The following is an 8,098-nucleotide window of genomic DNA, read 5'->3' as shown; positions in this document are numbered from 1 at the left end:
AATTTGAGCTTTAAATTTTGAAATGCCAATGATCTATACTTTGAACATAAAAAGAAATACTATGTAAAAAAAACCTCAATAAATCACATGACCAATATTAGTGGCCTATTAAATGTATTATTGAAATTATCTCTCAAACTAAAAAGTTTATAAGATTTTAAGTAAGCAATTATGCTATATGCTGCTCTGTTGTCATTTTAGGCCACTTTGCTCTATATCTCTAAAGATACGTATACAGGGTTATGATTTTCAGTTGGATAAAAAAGCAGATATTTAGCAGTGGAATGACTATGCATAGTAGTGTAGCATAGTGTTTAAAAATCATTTCAATTCAAGGTGGTACATGGACATAGTTTTTCTACAAAGGTTGGTAGGAAAGCTTTGTAAAAACATGTCAGTAGGTAAGCAAAATAAGTAAATATTTGTAAGGAAGCAAAAAATATTTCAATAGAATTGTAAAATGCTTCAAAAAGTAAGCAAAGTATTTTTGAAGATTAAGTACAGTATTTGGAAGTAAGTAAAGAAACTTACAATAGAGTTGTATGGTCACTCATCCAGTGACTAGCTGCTAAGAGGAGTGGAATCAACCATCTGGAGAACAGATGTGAGATCAAGGGAAGTGTGTTGTCTTTCTGGTGTGAAAATTCAGGCTATGACAGAAAAGCTGATTTTACTAATCAAACAAACTGATCACTATCACTTTTTTCTGTTTCAAATTCGAATAAATGACACCACCAGAAGAGGTCTGGAAAGAATAGAAAGAGATTTTTGAAGAGCTAGGCAGAAGGCAAAAGAGTCTGAAGCAATAGTGACTACTTAAGTTCATGAACTGAAGATGGAACAGAGGGTTCTAGATGTCAATCACTGACTCAAGGGGTGGTGGCATCAAGAAAAGTTTTAAATCCTAAAATGACCATAAAACGGGGAGGGTTTGGATATAAACAGCACAAGATCAAGGAGATTCTCAGTCCATGGGTTGGGAAGATAGCAATAGACAACAGATATGAATTTTTCATTCCTATCATGCATCTGCTTCCTTGCAAAACTAACAAAGAGCTCCAGCTATCAGATGTGCACTAGGAAAAAAAATCAGATGAAAATAGGGTTAGAATTACATACACATGATGGGAGAATTTTATAAATAATAATAATAGGTGGGATGCTCAATATATTTTCAGATGACACCAAGTTGAAGAAAGGATAAAATTAAAGGTTCTTGATGGAATAGAACATTGGGCTCAATGTCACGTCTCTACGTTTATGTAGGAAACTCTTTTGCATGGTTACAAATTAGGCAGTATGTATGAGAAGGATCTAAGTGTCCTGATAGACCACAGAATTAAAAATGAGTAAGGGAGGCGGAACTGATTTGGAGGTTCTGCCCCAGACGCCTGGTGAATCCAGAAGGTTTTCAAAGGGCGCTTGTGGATTTGCTGGATTCACTTGTACACAGTTCGGCAGTCGTTTGCTGCAGCCTGGAATAGGGCTGCGACGGAGGCTCTAGACCGAATTGCGCCTTTGCGACCTCTCTCTGGCAACAGACCCTGGAAGTCTCCTTGGTTCACTGAGGAGCTCCAGAGAATGAAACGCCAGAAGAGATGTCTAGAGAAGTGTTGGAGGAAAACCAGATCTGAATCTGACCGATTCAGATTCAGCTCATATTGTAAAAGCTCATATTAAGATTTACAAAGTGGCGATCAGGTCGACAAGACATGCATACAATGTTGGCTTGATTTCATCTGTGGAATCTCGCCTGGCCGTCCTGTTCAGGGTGACTCGCTCCCTTCTTAATCAGGGGGGAGATGGGGAGCCCTTGCAGGGTACTGCCGAGGCTTTTAATAAGTTTTTCACAGATAAAATCACCCAGATCTGGACTGACCTCGACTCCAATTGGAGTGCAAAGTCGGCTGACAACGAGTCAGTTGAGGTGACAGGGGCCCATCCTAGTCCACCTGTTTGGAGCGAGTTTGACACGGTGACACCTGATGAAATGGACAAGGCCATTGGAACTGTGAGTTCTGCCACCTGTTTGTTGGACCCATGTCCCTCCTGTCTGGTCTCGGCCAGCAGGGAGGCGACACAGAGTTGGGTCCAGGAGATTACCAATGCTTCTTTGAGGGAGGGATTCTTTCCGGCTCTGTACAAGGAGGTGCTTGTGCGCCCCCTCCTCAAGAAGCCTTCCCTGGACCTGGCCGTATTTAACAACTATCACCCTGTCTCCAACCTCCCCTATGGGGAAGGTTGTTGAGAAGGTAGTGTCGCTCCAGCTCTTGCGTGGTTGGCTCTTGCGTGCAAGCAAAGGAACCTGCCAACCACTCGAACGCCGCGCTAAACAAGAAAAAAGCCGTTTCGCGGGGGGGGGATTCTTGCTTCTTAAACCGGGAGCAGTTGTCCCCTCTCCCAAAGCGATGTCCCAAAGCGGTCTCCGGGAAGCGACCGAGGGAAAGGCAATCGTCTGCCTTTCCTTCAGCCCGAAAGAGGAGGCAAATGCCCCGCCTTCCCCCAGCCGGTTAACTTGAAGCGCTCGGTTAACCGGCTGGGAGAAGGCAGGGCATTTGCCTCCTCTTTTGAGCTGAAGGAAAGGCAGACGACTGCCTTTCCCTCGGTCGCTTCCCGGAGACCACTTTGGAACGTTGCTTTGCTTGCGCCTGCCCCTCCTACAGCGGAGAGAGGCGGCAAATGGCCAGCCCTTCCCCCACCCGCTTAGCTGAGCCCTTCGGGAAGGTGCCGCCTGTCTTCGCTGTAGGAAAGGCAGGCACATCCGAAGCGCATGGGGAAGTGGCTGTGGGAGGCAACGACATTCCTAAGCCGGTGAGGTGTGGTGGGGGGGGGGGTGGCGAGAAGATAGAAGCAAGAATCCACCCCCCCAGCTTTCCCCCCCTCTCCCCGCAAGAAAAGGAGCCAGCCAAACACTCCAATGCCGCGCTAGAGGGGGGGGAAAGCCGATGAGGTGTGTGTGTGGGGATGGTGGATTCTTGCTTCTGTCTTCTCAACACCCCCTCACCCCACCTCTCGGGAAGAGAGCAACAGGAAAGGACGCGGTTTTCTTCTGCCGGGTCGAGGACAAAGCGGGTGTTGAGGGCGGCGGGCGAGCAACATTTCAGCGGGGAGAAAACCCCAAGCTGAGAGTGCCTTTTAAAATCACTCTCCTCTCAGCCTCGGCAAGCTGCCGAGAAGTGGGGTTTTCGGAGTGGGGAGGCAAAAACGCTCAGAATGTCACCAACGAGGCATTTCTCCAAGGGGCGGGGGTCCCTAAACTTTCCTTTAACCCCAGCGGACACAAAGATGGGAATGCGTGGTCCTCGCCAGCCACCCATCTGCGGGGGCTGCCCCGCACCAAGGCAGAATTAAATTCAACAACCAAAATATTATATTTTTTAAAAACATACTTTTTTGACAGTTTGTTTGCCTTTTAAGACATCTCTCTGGCTGTGTCTAATGTCGACAATAAAAAATTTTGCCAGGTGAATTTTTTTTTTGCTAGATTAGCTATGGATCTCACTGAAGAAATTTTAAAGAATACTCAAAATGATTCTTCATTTGCTTTGTAACCTTAAATAAAAAAACAATACAGTATTGACTCTGTAATTTACCCGGGGAGGGGACAGGAGGGGGGCGCAGACAGACAGGAAAGGAAGACAGACAGACAGACAGACAGACAGACAGAGACCTATGACCACAATTGAGCTCAAAATTTGTTGTTAAGCAAAAGCATTGTTAAGTGAAAATCACCACATTTTACTCAATCCATGACATTTCCTAGCTCTAACAGTGATGTGCAAGCTAGGGAAGTAGCGGTACATCTGAAGACATGTGTAATGTTCTAGTTATGGTTAACTGTGTGGCAGAAAGTGGACTCTGGGTTTGTTTTCCTATTACAGTAAGTGAGGTTGAATGTACCATATATAATTTTACAAGAGCTCTCTCTCTTTCTCTCTCTGTATATACACATACAGTTTATATAGTAGATAATGTACAGTATATTTTTGTGTGCCTGTGTGTAATATTTATTTACACATATGGCATATATACATAGAATTAAATATATTTTGGATGTTCAGTAATTGTAAATATAGAGGGAAATTGTATCTATTTGAGGCAAGGAGAGGTCAAGTATCCTAACCCTAACCCAAACCAGCAGGAGCAGGGGATTGAGGTAAGTACCTAGGTACTTGCATTTTTTTTGCCTATACCTGCCTTGGGGGATATATACCTCTTTACCCTCTTTTAAACTTACAGAGCTAGTTTACTGGCTTTCTTTGAAATAAATATTCTAAAATATTTAATCTACTGATGCCTCAATTGATGTAATTTTATTGGTTTCCATTTTTATAAGTTACCAGTAGCCGCTGCAATTTCCACCCTCGACTTATACAGGGGTTTATAAATTTTCCCAGTTTTTGTGGCAAAAGTAGGCGCCTCGACTTATAGTCGGAGCGACTTATACTCGAGTATATACGGTAAATCTAAATCTAAATCTAGAAAAAGTTCAGAGAAGAGCAACACAGATGGTGATGACCTTGTAGCTTAAATTCTGTAAAGAATGGTTAAAGAAACTGGATGTATTTAGTCTAAACAAGAGAAGACTACGAGGAGACATAACAGCAGTCACCCAATGCTTGAAAAGTGATAACAAGGAAGTAGATATGGATTTGTTTTCATTTTAAGTATTGTGCTTTTCAGTTGGGCTTTTATATGCTAGTTTTGGTCACTCAGAGCCATATGGGAATCAAGCAGTCTATAAATTTAATAATAATGCCAGAAGTTAGATGAAAGCTTTACGGAGAGATCCACAAGCAGTATATGAAGTGATCAATCTGCCTATGCTGAAAAGATTACACTGTTTCAGAAATAGCAACCGCTAAATTCAGGAGTGCTTCTATATTCAAATCTGACTTTTCAAGCCATAGTCAAGAACTTTTTATTAGCTTTGATTAATACACCAGATGAATTCCTTTTTGAAAGAACTTTTTATTAGCTTGGATTAATACACCAGATGAATTCCTTTTTGAAAGAAAATCATCATAACGCTATGGAAAACAGAGTAGTAGCCTCTAGACTGACTGTAATAATGGACTTGAATACTAGTTTTGCCTTTGCCTTTGATCTAGAAATTTAATTTGGTACAGAAGCCAAATTGATCCTGGAAAGGACACAAAAGACCAAATTACACATATGCTTAAAACAGTTTTCTCAGCCCCAGTCACTTTTAAAAGTGTGCATTTCAGTGCTATCTGGGGAATTCTGAGAGTTGAAGTCTACATTTTAAAGTGGCTGAGATTCAGAATACTGCATAAAATTCTGCACTGACTATGGGTAATTTCCAGGCAAAATAAAAAGTTCAAATTATTACCTTAAAATCCTTACATGACTTAGGTCCAGGTTGTTTAAGAGAATATTTTTTCTGATTAAATCTCCACCCTCTTGAAGAACCTGTGAGGGTTGCCTACAGCTGCTGGGGGTTGATCTGGTGATAAATGTAATTCTCCCAGCTCCTTGGAATTACTGGAGGAATGTAAGTACTTAATAGTGTTTTAGAAAGTTCTAAAAAGACATGTTTTGGATTGGATGATTTAATTAATATTTTTTATTTTATAGGTTTTAATTATTCTAACAATTTAATATCTTATTTTTATTGCAAATTGCTGTGACACTTTAGATGATTAACAATTTCTGAGCTATATAAATATTTCAAGACAAAACACAAATATATTGCAAAAAATAGCAAGAAGTAACATGAAACTTAACTTGAAATGCCAATTTTAAAATCAAGAAGACATGTTGTATTCTACATGAATTGTTTAAAAGGTCTGGTTGAACAAATTGTGTATATAATCAATATATTCAATTCAGTCTGAATGAATACATATAAACAAACAAACATGCAGATCTTTATATATATTGACACTGAAAAGTATTATTTACCAGAATCTTAGGTAAATTTGTCTGGAAAAGCTGTTCCATATCCTTGAGAAACTGTATTGTACTAGTGGGCTAATTTTATGAAGAAATAATGCATTTATTATTAGTTAAAGGTGTTACATATTTTTTAAAAAATATTGCAAGTCACTTGAAGAATTATAAGTCAATGTGAGATAAGTCAGTTGTTCATATTTATACAGTATATTACTGCATGCAGACACATAAGGGGGGAAGACTAACTTGATATGAAGCCATTATAGTTGAAAATTATTTTGGGACTTAAAGTCATATATATAAAACTATTGAATAACTAATATATCCAATAAACCATGAACAAAACTAGCCCTAGTTTAGTATAATGTATGGACCAGAATAATCAGTCTTTGGAAGGTGGTGATAATGCTTTTCCTCCCATTGCAAATCAACATAACCAATTTATGTAAATTGTGCTAACCCTCCCTTCTGCTTTCAGTTGCAAAGTATAAAACCTACCATGTGCTTATGTAATAGTTTTCTAGCAATTGTGGGATTAAATGTTTGTGGTCAACGAAAGGAAGAGTTCACCTACATTTTTAAATTAAAGGGATTGTTTTAAAACATCTGTCAAAAGAATAGTGTGTAAACTGACATGCTACAATTCAAAACATCATCCTTTTATGTTCATTTGAAAAAATATACTAGGATACAAAAGGCCCTCTATTGGATGATAAAGGACATACTGGGATTGTTTTTCATTATGATTAATGGCTTATGCTTTATGACTGTTTTATGATAGCCTGGCAGGGGCAACCATTTTGCTAATTGGAACCTCCTATCAAGCCATTTTATGCATCCACTACATGTTGTCAATATTTTATCTGCACCCTCTGTCCAGTTAGATTGATTATACCTTGGTTAGACCTTACCTTCTGTTGCTCTGTCCCTGATCCAAAATATCTCTCCCCCCCCCCGCCGCCATGCTCAATATTTGCTGAACCTGGCTCTGCTGAATTTCAATGATTTCATTGAGGTATTCATAATTGACATCTGCTGTCTCAACAGCAAACGTGAACGGCTGTCTCACCATGCTGGATATGACTCTCTTGTAGGGAAATATCCATCGAGAGACTTTGCAAGCTCTTCTAAGTGTGTGGCAATTGTTTGCTTCAGTTCCATGGATACAGAAATGTCTCCGATTCCAGACACATCTTCAATCTTACTTACAAAGTCATCCAGAAGGGGAAAGTTTGCGAAGTTATTGTTCTCTGTTCGTCGTTTCCATAACGGTAGTGTTTTTTTTTAAAAAAGCCTTTAGGCTTTCTTCTGCTTCCATGATGTTGACTCCACCACCCTGCATCTGCTGATTGAGATGATTTAGAGCTGCGAATATATCAGCCATGTACGCTAAAATGAGAATGAACTCAGGATTTTTGAAACAATCTGCATGACAATGTTGGTGCTCTTGCAAAAACAGGGCTAATTCCACACGCATGGCAAAAACACAATTCGAGTACCTCGAATTCAGAGCCCATTTCTTTACACAGCATACTGTGTAAAGCTATTTCGCACATAGTTCACACATTCCACTACAGTTTTTAATACTTCTGCCATTTTTGGAGGCAAGGTTTTTGTTGCCAACGCATGCCTGTGCAGAATACAATGCGTACCAATGATATGTGGTGCATCGGCTTTTAGTAGCGCATCAAAATCAGACTTTTCCCCCAGCATGACTGGAGCTCCATCCGTACAAACTGCAGAAACCATATCCCATGAAAGATTGTTGTCTCTGAGGAAGTCATCCACAAGCTTCTTCACATCGGCTGCCTTAGTTGTTGTTGTAAGAGGCTTACAAAATAAAAACTCTTCTTTTATCATGTTGTCTTTCACATAGCGCACGAAAACAGCAAGCTGGCTTAGATTAGAAGCGTCTGTGGTCTCGTTGAGTTGAAGGCTGAATTTTGCCGGACTTGAAATTAGATCTGCGACTACTTGAGACAAGATGTCTTTACTCACGCACTCTATTCTGTCACTAATGGTGTCATTTGAAAGAGGAATTTGGGATAATTTACCTTCAGCCGCTGTTCCGAGTATCAGATTCGCCATATTTAATGCTGCTGATTTTATGAGTGTTTCACCAATGGTGTGCGGCTTGCCCTGCTTTGTGATCAGGTAAGCAACCTCGTAAAATGCAGTGAGG

The 8,098-nt window shown here is 40.4% G+C and overlaps 1 protein-coding gene across 1 annotated transcript in view; it reads left to right on the top strand.

Annotated features, from left to right (window-relative positions):
• The first annotated feature begins 5,236 nt into the window (after positions 1-5,236).
• The window catches only part of TSPAN8 (tetraspanin 8), a 50,968-nt gene continuing 48,106 nt past the window's right edge, over positions 5,237-8,098 (top strand). Inside the window, exon 1 of the mRNA XM_070755696.1 lies at positions 5,237-5,515. The gene's annotated coding sequence lies outside the window, so the exon portion shown is untranslated. The remainder of the gene's footprint in view (positions 5,516-8,098) is intronic.

This window comes from Erythrolamprus reginae, chromosome 6 (genome assembly GCF_031021105.1).
Source record: "Erythrolamprus reginae isolate rEryReg1 chromosome 6, rEryReg1.hap1, whole genome shotgun sequence".
In the NCBI taxonomy this organism is placed as follows: Eukaryota; Metazoa; Chordata; class Lepidosauria; order Squamata; family Dipsadidae; genus Erythrolamprus; species Erythrolamprus reginae.
Note: the sequence above shows the minus strand (reverse complement) of the source record. Positions and strands in the feature narration are given on the sequence as shown.